A 14,750-nucleotide genomic window follows, 5' to 3' on the forward strand; every position below is an offset into this window, starting at 1 on the left:
CTACATGAATAAATTGCCTAGATAGAATTCAAAACATTTATTCATTTTTAATTTATTTAAAGCAGATTCATTTATTTAAGACATTTAACTAAAATATATTTTTTTAGAATTTGTTGTCAAGTTTTTCAAAAAGAGACAGGTGTCTCTCTGCTCTGGCTGTTGCTGCCCTCTCCTTCTCTTCTTCCCTCGCCACTGCCAGTCTTTCCCTTTCCTCTTCCCTCTCAGCCTGTTCTTTCAGAAAATCAAGGAGAGCCTGGCTGTCCCTCGACGGCTGGCTACTGCTCCTGGCTTCATCAGAAGGGGCAGAGGCCGGCGTGCTGACTGAGCCACCTGTAGTGGCAGTCAGGTTTGATGTGACAACCAGGGGCAGACTGATTGAGTGCTGCCCCTGGAGTGCTGCATCCATGGCAGTGTACCACTACCGGCCTCTACCCCTTTCCCTGTAGGTGGGTCCCTAAGCTCCTGAAATATCTGACATACCCATATGTTGTTTCAAACCAGTAATTTATTGATTGATTGATTGACTGATTCACTCTACACAAAGGAAGATGTTTTGAAGAATATTTGTGACCCTGGACCACAAATTAGTCCAGTTGCTGGGGTATATTTATAGCAATAGGCAAAAATACATTGTATGGGTCAAAATCATTGATTTTTATTTTATGGTAAAAATCATTAGGAAATTACATTATTAAGAACTTCATTTGGACAACTTTAAAGGTGTTTTCTCAATATTCAGATTTTTTGCACCCTCAGATTCTAGGTTTTCAAACACCAGATATTGTCCTATCCTAACATACATCAATGGAAAGCTTATTTATTCAGCTTTCAGATGATGCATAAATCTCGATTTTGAAAGATTGACCCTTATGACTGGTTTTGTGATCCAGGGTCACATTTGTTAATTAAACAGTTTGGGGGCACCAGACTTCTTTAGTATGAAAAAATTTATATTAGAAATCAGTGGTACCTCAGAACTGTTTGGTTACAAATATTCTTAACAATATCTTCCTGGGTAGAGCAAAAAAAAAAAATGTATACAGGTATGGAACAACTTGTGGGGGAGTAAAGGACATAATTTTAATTTTAGGGTGAACTATTCTTTTTATCATCTCAAAATAAACTATGCAAGATAAAATGTAATGGCCTATGCATCCATGATAACTTTCATATAAGACCACTTAGTCTTTACACAAATCTTGGTATGGGTCTTTCGGTAACAGAAGCAGAGGAACAGGCAGATTACCTTGTATTTGTCTTTCAGATTGCTCCATTTCGTCTTGGCCTGTTTGGCCGTTATGGCCAAACCAGAAGTGGAAACAAAGTGCCTAGACAAAATAAAAATAGAGATTGACATGACATAAACCTTCAGACATGCAGGGAATGATACAAGCAATCAAAATCAATACTCACTCCCATCCACTTTTGCAGAAGTTGCGCCTCCCTGTGAAAAGACTGAGAAGAATTTTTATTATATTCTGACATCGCGATTCAATTGAAGATTATTGTTTGTCACACAATAAAATGATTTACATGGTCAGATTCTTGAGAATGAGCACTTTCTTGTGATAAATGACTTGTCTGTTTTGTGAAAAATATAAGAAAAACACATTCTATGTAATAATTCTTCACAATCATTAGGCGGAAATTTGTGTGTGGAACAACATAAATTCTAAGCATCATTTTACTACTTTATATATCAAGTTATGGTATTCCTCGTAAAGAGGAGACTCTAAGCTTTCAAATGAGATCACATATGGGCTGATACTATATGAGGAAGGTCATGTAAATGAAGCATCAACATTTTGAAACAATTTTGTTTCAAATGAGTTTAAGAGGTTTAAAAAAAAACAAGTTTTAAGCAACCATTATAGTGGTCAGTGTTCGCATTAGTTGGGCTCTTGACCCTTAAATCTTCAATATTATTATTATAGTCTTGTTTGGCTGCTGTATTTGAGTTAAAACAGCCAGACATAAGCTCATGTCATCAGGTGATGATTATGTTTTAACATATTCATTGTTTGACGTGAATCACCTAGTGTCTAATCTCTTTAGTTTTTTTTCCCCTGTTGTAATAGCCGTGACTAGTGATGGGTCATTTTTGAACGATTCGTTCATTTTGAACGAATCTTTATGTGACTCGAGAAGAACGAGTCGTCTCGGGGAATGATTCGTTCAGTCGCGCATGCGCAATTGCGCAACTATGAACGAAGGACTCAAACCCGAAGACTCGAGAGATGAACTAATCAATTCTGTTTCCGGCTCCAGCAGCATAGGTTAAGCGTATGGAGCCGTCACGTGATGAACGAACGACTCGGACCCAAAGACTCGAGAGATGAACTAATCAATTCTCTTTCCGGCTCCAGCAGCATAGGTTAAGCGTATGGAGCCGTCACGTGATGAACGAACGACTCGGACCCAAAGACTCGAGAGATGAACTAATCAATTCTCTTTCCGGCTCAGACTGCGTTAGTTAAGCTTATATAGGTTTGTCACGTAATGAACGAACGACTCGAACCCGGACAGATAGAAGTGAGGGAGCTAATCATGAAGACCCAGGTAAACAATGCATAAATCATTTGTTTCTAATAGCTTATAGTTTTGTCTTGTTTGTAGTGTGATCAACGTTATATAAACGTGTATGAGCATTACATGTGAAGTAAAACGTAGCTTTTTAATTATATTTTGGTAAAATGAACGAAATGACTCGAAAAAAGATTCGTTCATTTTGCTGAACGAGACTCAAAGATCCGAGTCGGTAAAATGATCCGAACTTCCCATCACTAGCCGTGACAACGCACAGAAGATCCAGTGCTTCCTATACATTTTGGAAAGATTTTTTTACGACCTGTTTAAATATAAAAAAAAGTGTTTCACAAAGGCACACATAGACATCAAGAACCAGCCCATGAATCTCAACTATGGTGACAAAGGCATATTCAGGTAAACAGATCAACTCTGAACTCTCATCATTTATTCATGCCGCAATGCATGATGGGAGTCATGGATGAGTTCTGATTGGCTACAACACGCTTTTTGATGGTCACCGTTGTTGTGATGCTCACGCTGATTCTTCATGTCTGTGTGTCTACATTAAAATAAACTCTTTTTTCATCATCTGTCTGATTATGCCAAAACCGATTGTTCTTTTGTTCACAGTTTCTTGTAGTCTGTAAGGAAATCATATGTCAAATACTCAAGTCACTATATGATGATTATGTCAAACACAGTCAATGCCACCTGATGACTTCTGCTCTTGGCTTGTCTGGCTGTTATAACTCAGTAATTGCAGCAAAACAAGACCTAATGTTGAAGATTTAAAGGTCCACTGAAGTGCCTTGAAACACGCAGCGTTATTCTATGTGGTGACATACTTTTAACTGAAACAAAAACATCGCCCAGCCCCGTCCGCTAATTTTGAATACCCAATAGCGTTCCATTAATATCTGCTCGGGCCAGAGCCTTTGAGCTCGGTAAAGCCGCATTTGTAAGCTTATGACAGCCACAGACTAATAAATTACCCCACAGATTCAATATGAAACTCTTGCTAAAACGAAATAGTGATCATAATCATGCTGAGGCTGTGTAGTTTAATACATCCCTGTCACACGGACGGACTGAGACGTGCGGATCCATTTGCAGCATTTTATTCAGGCAAACAAACACAAAGGGGCAGGCAGAAATCGTGGTCAAATACAGGCAGAAGGTCGGGGCTGGCAGCGAGAATCAAACACGGGAGGGAGTCCAGGAATCAAACACGGGAAAACAAACACGGGAAGAAACGCTCAGAAATGCAGCTGTGTGTGTGAGTGGCATATAAGCTGTCCGTGTGATGAGCTGCAGGTGTGTGTGTGTGAATGAGCTGCAGGTGTGAGCAGTGATCAGTGCAGTGAGAAACAGGGAGCAGGTGAATGCAGTGATTAGTGCAGTGGCTTGTGGGGAATGAAGTCCATGATGTGTAGTGCAAGAGTTAATGACAGGACGACTCAATTCGTGACAGAGCCCCCCCGGGCAGACAGGAATCTCAGGACGGCTGGACGGAACCAGCGGAGGCTCTGGAAGACTGGGCTGAACCAGCGGAGGCTCTGGAAGACTGGGCGGAACCAGCGGAGGCTCTGGAAGACTGGGCTGAACCAGCGGAGGCTCTGGAAGACTGGGCGGAACCAGCGGAGGCTCTGGAAGGCCGGGCTGAACCAGCGGAGTCTCTGGAAGGCCGGGCTGAACCAGCGGAGGCTCTGGAAGACTGGGCGGAACCAGCGGAGGCTCTGGAAGACTGGGCTGAACCAGCGGAGGCTCTGGAAGACTGGGCGGAACCAGCGGAGGCTCTGGAAGGCCGGGCTGAACCAGCGGAGTCTCTGGAAGGCCGGGCTGAACCAGCGGAGGCTCTGGAAGACTGGGCGGAACCAGCGGAGGCTCTGGAAGACTGGGCTGAACCAGCGGAGGCTCTGGAAGACTGGGCGGAACCAGCGGAGGCTCTGGAAGGCCGGGCTGAACCAGCGGAGTCTCTGGAAGGCCGGGCTGAACCAGCGGAGGCTCTGGAAGGCCGGGCTGAACCAGCGGAGGTTCTGGAAGGCCAGGCTGAACCAGCGGAGGCTCTGGAAGGCTGGGCTGAACCAGCGGAGGCTCTGGAAGGCCAGGCTGAACCAGCGGAGGCTCTGGAAGGCCGGGCTGAACCAGCGGAGGCTCTGGAAGGCCAGGCTGAACCAGCGGAGGTTCTGGAAGGCTGGGCTGAACCAGCGGAGGCTCTGGAAGGCCAGGCTGAACCAGCGGAGGCTCTGGAAGGCCGGGCTGAACCAGCGGAGGCTCTGGAAGGCCGGGCTGAACCAGCGGAGGCTCTGGAAGGCCGGGCTGAACCAGCGGAGGCTCTGGAAGGCCGGGCTGAACCAGCGGAGGCTCTGGAAGGCCGGGCTGAACCAGCGGAGGTTCTGGAAGGCTGGGCTGAACCAGCGGAGGCTCTGGAAGGCCAGGCTGAACCAGCGGAGGTTCTGGAAGGCTGGGCTGAACCAGCGGAGGTTCTGGAAGGCTGGGCTGAACCAGCGGAGGCTCTGGAAGGCCAGGCTGAACCAGCGGAGGTTCTGGAAGGCTGGGCTGAACCAGCGGAGGCTCTGGACGGCTGGACGGGAGACCAGCTGCTCGAGCCGACAACAGCGGTGGGTCCTCCACGCTAGACACCAACCACCTTGAGACAGAATGGACCTGATGAAGTGCAGATGTAGCGACCATCTTGGCAACAGGCTCTGGCGTGGCGACCATCTTGGCGACAGGCTCTGGCGTTGCGGCCATCTTGGCGACAGGCCCCGGCGTGGCAGCCATCTAGTGAGCGGACTCTGGAAGGGCGGCCATCTTGTGAACAGGCTCTGGAAGGGCAGCCATCTCGTGCAGTGACTCAGAGCTGGCGGCCATCTTGTGCAGTGACTCTGGACTGTGTTTACGTGTGTGTGTGTGTGTGTGTGTGTGTGTGTGTGTGTGTGTGTGTGTGCTATTTGCATAGCGTTTGAAAGCTATTTCACTAATATTTCATATAAGTTCTACCCTCCATCTACCTCCATCCCTCCACCCCCCATCTCCACCGATTTTTCCTTACCTTTTTCTAGATCGAGACTGTTAAGGAAGCAGACTGACAAGACAGGTAAGTGAAAACGTAATAAGGTTTATTGATTTGCAGCAGAGCAATGTAGAAGATGACGTGCAGAACCAGGTAAGTGAACTGTCCAGAAGTTAGATGTAGAATGGATGTTAGACGGATGGCTGAAGTAGTACTTTTCCCTCTTTGCAGGAACGAAGATCGGAGGATGTCGAAGGAAGGACTGGATGCAGACTTATGGCACACACGCACACTGGAGGCGGTGATCTGCTGGCGAGACAGACTGGACTGGGAATAGACGACAAGACAGGTAAGTAGTCACAGGTAAGTATTCAGAGTAAACTCGAGAACTTGGATGGAGTCCTGAGTGAGTCCGCTTTTGGATTAACGAGCCCGGACAATGGTGACTGTGTGTGGTGTGCTTATATGGGTGCCGTGATGATTGCGTGCAGGTGTGACTGATTAGTATTCAGGTGAGAGCGATCTTTGGGTGAGTGAGGTGGAAGAACCTGGCCAATCCGTGACAGAGACTGCCAATTACCATACTGCTGGCGAGTGTGATATCGTGGTCCATGAACTTCGCTGGCAGATGAGGATGGCATCGTTTGCCTGTTATTGATGCTTTGTACGCCAGAAGTCGATGGCCTAAACAAAGTATGCAATTCAGACTCTGTTTCTGACTGCAGTTGACCGGAAGGCGATACATTAAATTCAACTGAATTAGCAATTGATCTTATAATAGTGGGCGAAGCAAGAACATTTAGCAAAATGCTAATTGCTTCAGTTGTAGCACAATCCCTATCCATCATTGCAACCGCAGCAAATAGGCAGGTTACTTCTGGTTACGCTCAAACGGCTTCCGTTTGCACTGAAAAATCCACGCACATCCACGCATTTTGTTCATAGGTGTATATGCAAGGATCAAGATTGTATGTACATGCAAGTATGTATAGGTGTGTCTGCATGCAGCGAGTTTATATAGTTATATAGTTTTTTGTTGTTGTAGGTGTATATGCATGGATCGAGTTCAAATGTATAAGCGTGTGTGTCTGGGTGTATGCTCGTCTCAAGTTTGTGTATATGCAAGTTATTCACAAGTGTTTATGCATTCTTTACTAACATAAGATGTATTGGTGTGGATTTCATATATATATATATATATTTGAACATCCAATAGTATACATGTATATGTGAGTAAATTATAGGTGTATATGCATGTGTTTTGTGTATGTATTGATAAGCAAAGTTTGATTTAAATCCTACGTGGCGCCTCATAGACCCATTATTGATGACTGAGTATAAAAACTCACAATAATTAAGCACTAAATTAGCATTTAAGAATGATTTAATGTTACACTGAAAACTTTACCATCAAAGGAATAAATTCAACTTTAAAATACATTAAAATAGAAAACAGCTGTTGTAATTAAATAAATTAAAAACTATTTATATTGTATTTAATTCTAATAATAATTATAGTATAAATATTACTGTTTTACTGTATTTTTGATTAAATAAATGCAGCCTTGGTGAACATAAATGTCTTTCCTCTTGGAGTCACGATTGGTCAGCAGCTGAACCCACAGGAATATTTACTAATTATGTATTTTTGAGTCTTCAAAGATTACCCAAAGATAAATAAATAAATCAAATTTCCTCACAATAAAAATGATAAATCAGCAACATTATATGACAGGTGATCATTTTTATTCAACACATCATGTAACATTTCAAACAGTACATCAATTACTGTTATGACAAATATAATGACTTAGAAATATGGCATACATAAAAATAAAATAATAACATAAATAAATACATAAAGTGTGCCATTCTTATAAGATCAAATTTCCTGCTGTATTGCGGTGACGGATAAAAGAAAAAAATAATAATACACATAAAACTAAAATCTAAAAAATGTCAGTAAAAGTACATTGCAAAAAACTAAAAACGAAAGTTTTTAGAATAGCAAACAATGATCACGGATCAAAAAATAATAAGTGTACATCAAAAATGTATTGAATGTAATGTTTCTTACTCTCAGTGCTCTCAGACATTGTCTGCTAATATAGGGCTGGGCGATAAAACGATAACGATATATATCGCGATAGACAAGAGATCGATATCAATAAAAAATGTGTTCGATAAAACGTTCGATATTTTGTATTCTTCGTCGGCCCGCCCAGCCCCCCCTTAACGTCCAGTTAATTTTATTTTCAATATAGCGCCAGATCACAATAGAAGTTAAGGTTATCTTTCCTACAGAACGGGCCCTTGTTGTTGTATTAAACAAACTAAATAGCCTTATGTTATTTATCTTATTTACACGACGGCATGTGATTTCTGTCTCTACATGATTGCGCGTGTACAATGTCTCCTCACAGACGGGTTCGCGGACTCCATTCATAAAAACGGACTTTACTATAGGGCGGAATTCGTCGATTTTTGGACCAATAAATCAAAAGTTGGTCTGTTAATTAATTCAGATCGCGATATGGACTAGTGTCTGTGAAAACTTAAATGCAAAAAGACCGTTTCAATATGAATCCTGCATGTTCCGTTTGCCTCTGTATGGTATAAATGGAGGAGACGCGTTTTATTTTCACTACACGCATACTGCACATGACGCTCCCGCTAATTTTTGGCCTTTGCATCTCACATGAACAGACAAACTCCAATACATCTCCAAAGCTGCTGTGAGTGTCACTTTTTGTCAATTTTACCGTTTCATTAGTGAAACTAGCATCATTTATACTGTATTACACACTGAAACTTCACGGCAACCTGTCAAAATAAAAGTGCGGTTTAACGTGTAACAAAACAATAATAGTCTTGTATTACTTTGTACAGTATAATGTAGGTGTTTATATGTTCACATTTAAATAATTTACATAAAACAATATATATGATAAAAAAAAAATTATATAAAAAAAAAGAGTCACCACTTAATTGTTGAAAAAATACTATTATTATTAAACCTTTTTTTAACTGAATATATTTTTTCTTCTATGTATTAATTTTAACAGTAAAGCTCCTTTTATTTTTATTTTAAAAAATAAATCAGTGATTTTGCTTTCATTTGATTATCAGAAAAATGAAAACAAGAATTTCTGAAAAAAAGCAAAAGATTGTAGGGCCCTATTGTTCAAAATGTTGAAAGGTTTGGACTTTTTTCACTGAAATAAATGTTTTCGTTATTACACAAAGTAGGCTAAAGTACCGGGAAAGAAGTAACGTTGGCTACTGGCAACCAGCAATCTGTGCAGCAATAAATATTATCAGCCAAGTACTTTGCAACAACCTCTGACCTGTGGTCAAGCCGTACTTCTGAGCCATACATTAGCTTGACCATTCACTTCATCGACAATGAATGGGGTTTGAATTGAGGATTAAAAGATAATTAAGTGTATATTGTGACTTTAGACTTATGTTTAAATTTTAATTATTTAAGTTTTCCAGGGTTGTTGAGATTTATGTCTTAATAAATGAGGGGATTATGATCAGAGGAAGGCTAAGTTTAAAATAAAAATGTTTGAATGTAAAATATTTTTCTCCTGGTCCTTATTTTAAATGGGTCATAAAAAAAAATCAATAATTATCGATATCGACCGATATGAAACACTGATATCGTGATATAGTTTTCAGCCATATCGCCCAGCCCTATGCTAATATTTCGATTTATTCGTATGCTTATGCTGTTTTCACTAGGCTTTTGTTTCTACGTTTTGCACTTGCTTTTCCAAATGTGGCGGTTAGAGTTTGATGTAAATCAGGGCAGGGCTTAAGCGTCATCACTGGTCCACCAGTTCTAGATTGACAGCTCCTCCTCGAGCCAATCAGTCGAAGAGGGGCGTCAACGTCACTCCACGCGCCTCATCAGCTGCCGATGCTCGCTGTTCACTTGCAGGTGAAAATGGCCATCCGTCAGCTGGGGACATCTTTCCATGCAGCACACTGTGTCTGTCTGTCTGTCACTGATGTACGTCTGACTGGCCATCCATTAACATTAAACCAAACTATCCTAGCCATAACCCGTCGCCATTACCTTCACCATCTTTAGTCTACGTTCACATCGTGAAAGGGAGCAGCCAGTCGGCCATATTGGCGCCACTGAACGTAAACAATACCACTGAACCAAATGAAACTCGCATATTTCCCCAATTATTGCTGCTGAAAATGGTCATTTATTGTCATGTTTTAGGCTGTGCTAATCGGTCGGACCGGGAAAAACATTAGGAGTATTATAGACTGACAAAATTTAAACTCTGTCTGAGTAACAAAAAGTGTTTGTGGTTGGCCAAACTGAACTAGAATTTCTTGGACAAAAAAACTTGATAACATTCATGTTTGTTCGTATCATTTCCAGTCTAGGAGTTAAAATATTAGTCTAATATCTTAATTAAAGGGGTTTGAACTAGAACATGCTCTCATGTTTGGTTCAAAAAACGCATTATTTTTGACATAATTTACATTATTACAATACCTTTCTCCCAAACCTGGCACAAATGCCTGGATTAGTTCTGTTTTTGATGAAGGCCCGACACAGTACTGCCACGTCTCACATCACACACTGACTCAAATTCAAAAAGGGAAAAAGCATAATTAACCCTTTCATACTATGTATCTTAACTTTAGTTCATCAAAATATTGTGCCCTTTCCTGCTCACTAAGTCCATCTCTCTGTGATTTAGCTGCTTCCACGTGATTTTGTGTGGTTTAGACAGCATACATTAGCAGAATAACCTATTTAGTAGTATATTAACCGTGCAATCCATGCTGTTGTTTCCATCCGAGTATCACCAATATGGCCGCACATCAGGTTAACTGACCAAATCGTGACATGAATTCAAACCCACTATTGAATAATACACTTTATTCCTCACTAAATTAATCATCCATTTAAATCAATGATTTAATTAAATGTCTTACTCTAAAAATAATAACTTGCTGCCACTTACTGGCTGTTTTACTTACTGACTTACTCATATACTCACTGTATTCAAACTTTATATATTTAAAACATCTATATGATAGTTATAAGGAATTACATATGTAGCTATGTAAACAAATAAATCATTGTGTTTATCAAATGCACGTGCCTCTATAACTGCTTCTCTGTAAAACTATAGACCAATTTAGAGTAGACCTCACAGTTAAGTCACTTGCAGCTGCGCACACATAGTGGTTGCAGAAAAACACCGGGAAAAATATGTATTTCTGTGCCTTTTGATGTCAAAATCTGAATGCAAATCATTTTTATACAACACTGTTGTCAAAGACGCCATTTGAAGATAAACGCAGATGTTTAAACGGACATACTATGGATGAAAACTGCTTACTTTACTTTTAAACCAAGAATTTGATTTAAACAATAGGTCTATATAATATTCACATGTTGTTAACAGGGGGCATATTGTATTAGCCCTACAGTTACAGCATGAAATATTATTTAAACCTATTACTATTAACATTTTTACATAACATTCATTTATTTTAATCTTACAATTCAGCCTTTTTTTTGCAGACGCAAGTTTATATCTCCTAATTCGGACTTTATAACTTGATTAAAAAAAAAAAAAAAAAATATGGGCTTTACCCATAAAAAACGTCATCCCTGTTTTGGATCTGTAAGACTATCCCACTATCTAAGGTCAATTTAGTTGAATATCAGTGCTTATCGATGGGGGACAAGCTCTTGTAATGAGCTGAGGACATTTCAAAAATGACATCTAATCAATATAATCTTCTATAATTGTTTTCAAATCGAACTCTTTTGTACCGTATCCGTGTGATTCTCTAGCCATAAAAGCTATCTCTCCCGAATCTTTACAAACCTATAATTGGTCTATAGTTTTCAGTGATCAGTTAGTCGAGTCATTGCATAAGCATTACAATAATTATTAATTAATTAATTTACTCATTTAAGGCTTATGGGTTGCCAGATTGGCATACAGCAGTGACAGACAGGTAAGGAATAATTGACGACGGGGCATTGACACGAAGCAGAGTTGCCGTTACTCCTCGGGTGTGCATTATTTTCGTAGAATTCAACGGACCAAAGTCAAATCAACCGACGACAAACTGACCCATGTACGCAGATATCCATGCCTTCCTGTGTTTGTGTATTTAACTGCAACGCGCACATCACGCAGCCTTTAACCCAGAAGTGTCAGCATGCAGTTGAGGTGGGCTATGAAAAAATGACGAAACCAGTGGTTGAACACTGAAAATAATAGTCGCTGAAATGTTTAGAATCTTTATGTGAACATGCTTTAATAAATATGTTCATAAAGCATTAATGTAAACATTTACTTATAAAGCTTGTTGCAGTGTATGAGTATAGTTGTTTAGTTAATTGTGTTGTACATGCAACTGGCTTTCAAAAATAGTAATGCGCCCCAGTAGAGCTTTGGGTCTAGCGCTGCCCCTGGTCTGTGCGTCTATCAAAAGAGATCGACAGCAGTGTCTTTACTAATAGTGAAACTAAGTTGATTTTCTTCAAGACCACTTTGTGTGTGATAGCTGTCATGTAGTCTTTAAGTTGTTATGCGTATGCTAACGTGTGTGTAACTGTATGTGTGTGCGTCTGTGAGGGAGAGAGTATGGGAGAAATAACGTATGTGCTTGCCGTACATAATAAAACATAATTTTGTGGCAAAAATCGACTATCGTTTTATCCTATTGTTTACTGTGTTTGGATTTTTGGTGATTTTGCTGTTTTAAGCTGTAAGGACCTTTGAAATAACTGAAATCGTGTGGTAAAGTGATATAGACATGTAATGCGGTTAAGTGTTGCCTGGAACTATGTTCGCCGTGTGTTTCTCTGAAAATAATGCACACCTCTAGAACGTCCGTCTGCCCCGTAGTATAAACACATAAACGCCTTATTCAACCAGCCGCCATTTTGAATCGAAACGAGGCTGTGAGGGATAGCAGTCCAGCAGCGTCCACTGTGGCGTATTGTTGTGTACCGAGATGCCAATCGTATAACCGTAAAATAATACATCATTTCACAATTTATAAAGGGCCATAGAATGCATTGAAACAATATTATAAATTGTTCTCTGATATCTACATAGAAAGTATATGGCATAGGAAAGGGCAAAAAATCTCCAGAAATGGTTTAACAGCTCCATTTACAACCCTAGGATTTGTCCCTAGAATCAAATGCTCTGTTATTGCCTTATTTGGAATATTTGTGAATATTAATAAAGAGGTCTGCTCTGATTGGCTGTTTCACAGAGCTGCTCATCTCAGTAGCTGCCACATAAAGGAAATATTTATTTAACTATGGAGCTTTAATATGCGGTTTGTTGAATCTGCCGTTTTGAATCCATTTTACTCTCTCTATTGTAATGCATGTGCTCTGTGTAACGTTATACTGCAGCCACACAGGCACTTACCACACAAGATTAGATGCTGTCAGCGGTGAATAGGATCTATAAATCATTCAAAGAGATTACCTATTTTTCGGTGGTCTTTTGCAAACACCAGATTTATATAAGGAGGAGGAAATGGTGGTGTTTGAGACTCATGGTGTGTCATGTCCATGTACTGAACTGTTATTATTCAACTATGTCAAGGTAAACAGTTTTCCATTCTATGGCACCTTTAACAGGACAACAAGCTCCAGAAAACATGGATTGTTCGACGGGACATATGTGACCCTGGACCACAAAACCAGTCATAAGGTTAAATTTTTACAAAACTGAGATGTATACATCATATGGAAGCTCAATAAATAAGCTTTCTATTGATGTATGGTTTGTTAGGATAGGACAATATTTGGCCCGAGACACAACTATTTGAAAATCTGGAATCTGAGGGTGCAAAAAATTTAAATACTGAGAAAAAGTTGTCCAAATTAAGTTCTTAACAATGCATATTACTAATCAAAAATTACATTTGATATATTTATAGTATGAATTTTACAAAAATCTTCATGGAACATGATCTTTACTTAATTTCCTAATGATTTTTGGCATAAAAGAAAAATCAATAATTTTGACCCATACTATGTATTTTTTGGCTATAGCTACAAATATACCCCAGCGACTTAAGACTGGTTTTGTGGTCCAGGGTCACATATGACCTAACTTTCAGGTAACAATATTGCATTTATTTAGGAAAATGACTGTGGAAACTAGCCTGTTGGCTCTCTGTCCTCTAAACGCTTCTGATATCTGAATATCATTTTGTGATTACGGCAAACCAATGAGTAAATGTTATCTTTTGATCTCTTTGCATAAAATAAAAAACTATCTATCTACTATCTAATATAAAAACTTACTACCCACTGTTTTTTGTATGACTTAACACATCTGAAAAAGGCTTACGTCCTTTCTTTGTCCTGTGGAAATTTGTGAAATGATATATTCTCTATTTTTATGACTAAACCATCTACATCTCGGTACGCAACAATACGCCACAGTGGACGCTGCTGGACTGCTGTCCCTCACAGCCTCGTTTTCGATTCAAAATGTCGGCGGGCTGAATAAGGCGTATAACAGTGTCCTGTGTGGAAAGATGTTTCCCCAGCTGACGGTTATCCATTCACCTGCGCAAGAGAACAGCAAGGTGAGCGTCGGCAGCTCAATGAGGTGCGCTGGAGTGACGTTTGACGCCCCTCTTCGACTGACTGGCTAGAAGAGGAGCTGTCAATCCAGAACTAATGAACCAATGATGACGCTTGAGCCCGCCCTGATTTACATGAAACTCCAACCGCAACATTTGGAAAAGCAGGCGCAGAACGTGGAAACAAAAGCAAAGTCAAAAACAGAAAGCACAAAAACAGAAATATAACCAACGAGAATGTTTTTGTATGATTTTGTGTTTAAAGTTTTGATTTACGCATATTATTTTTCGATCCGTGACCATTGTTTGCTATTCTGAAAACCATGCTTTCATTTAAAAATTTTGTGCAATACATTTTACTAGTTTTTAAATATAAGTTTCACGCTTATTATAATAATATCCATGACTTGCAATACTTTTAGCAGAAATTTGACCCCATACATACTGACAGTTCTTGGACCACGATGACAGTTGACAAGGCATTTTGGGACTGTCCAGGTGCTAGCAAGGCTTTCCAGCTCCAAAAGACACTAAGGCATGGATGGCTGGCCATTCACATCAGCTGAAGGAAGATTGAGCAGAATATGTGGCT

General features: G+C 40.1%; 1 protein-coding gene across 1 annotated transcript in view; it reads left to right on the forward strand.

Moving 5' to 3' along the window:
* Window positions 1–14,750, forward strand: part of LOC141322419 (uncharacterized) — a 342,413-nt gene that overhangs the window by 310,423 nt on the left and 17,240 nt on the right. The gene's annotated exons all lie outside the window — the stretch shown is intronic.

Source organism: Garra rufa, chromosome 1 (genome assembly GCF_049309525.1).
Source record: "Garra rufa chromosome 1, GarRuf1.0, whole genome shotgun sequence".
Taxonomy (NCBI): Eukaryota; Metazoa; Chordata; class Actinopteri; order Cypriniformes; family Cyprinidae; genus Garra; species Garra rufa.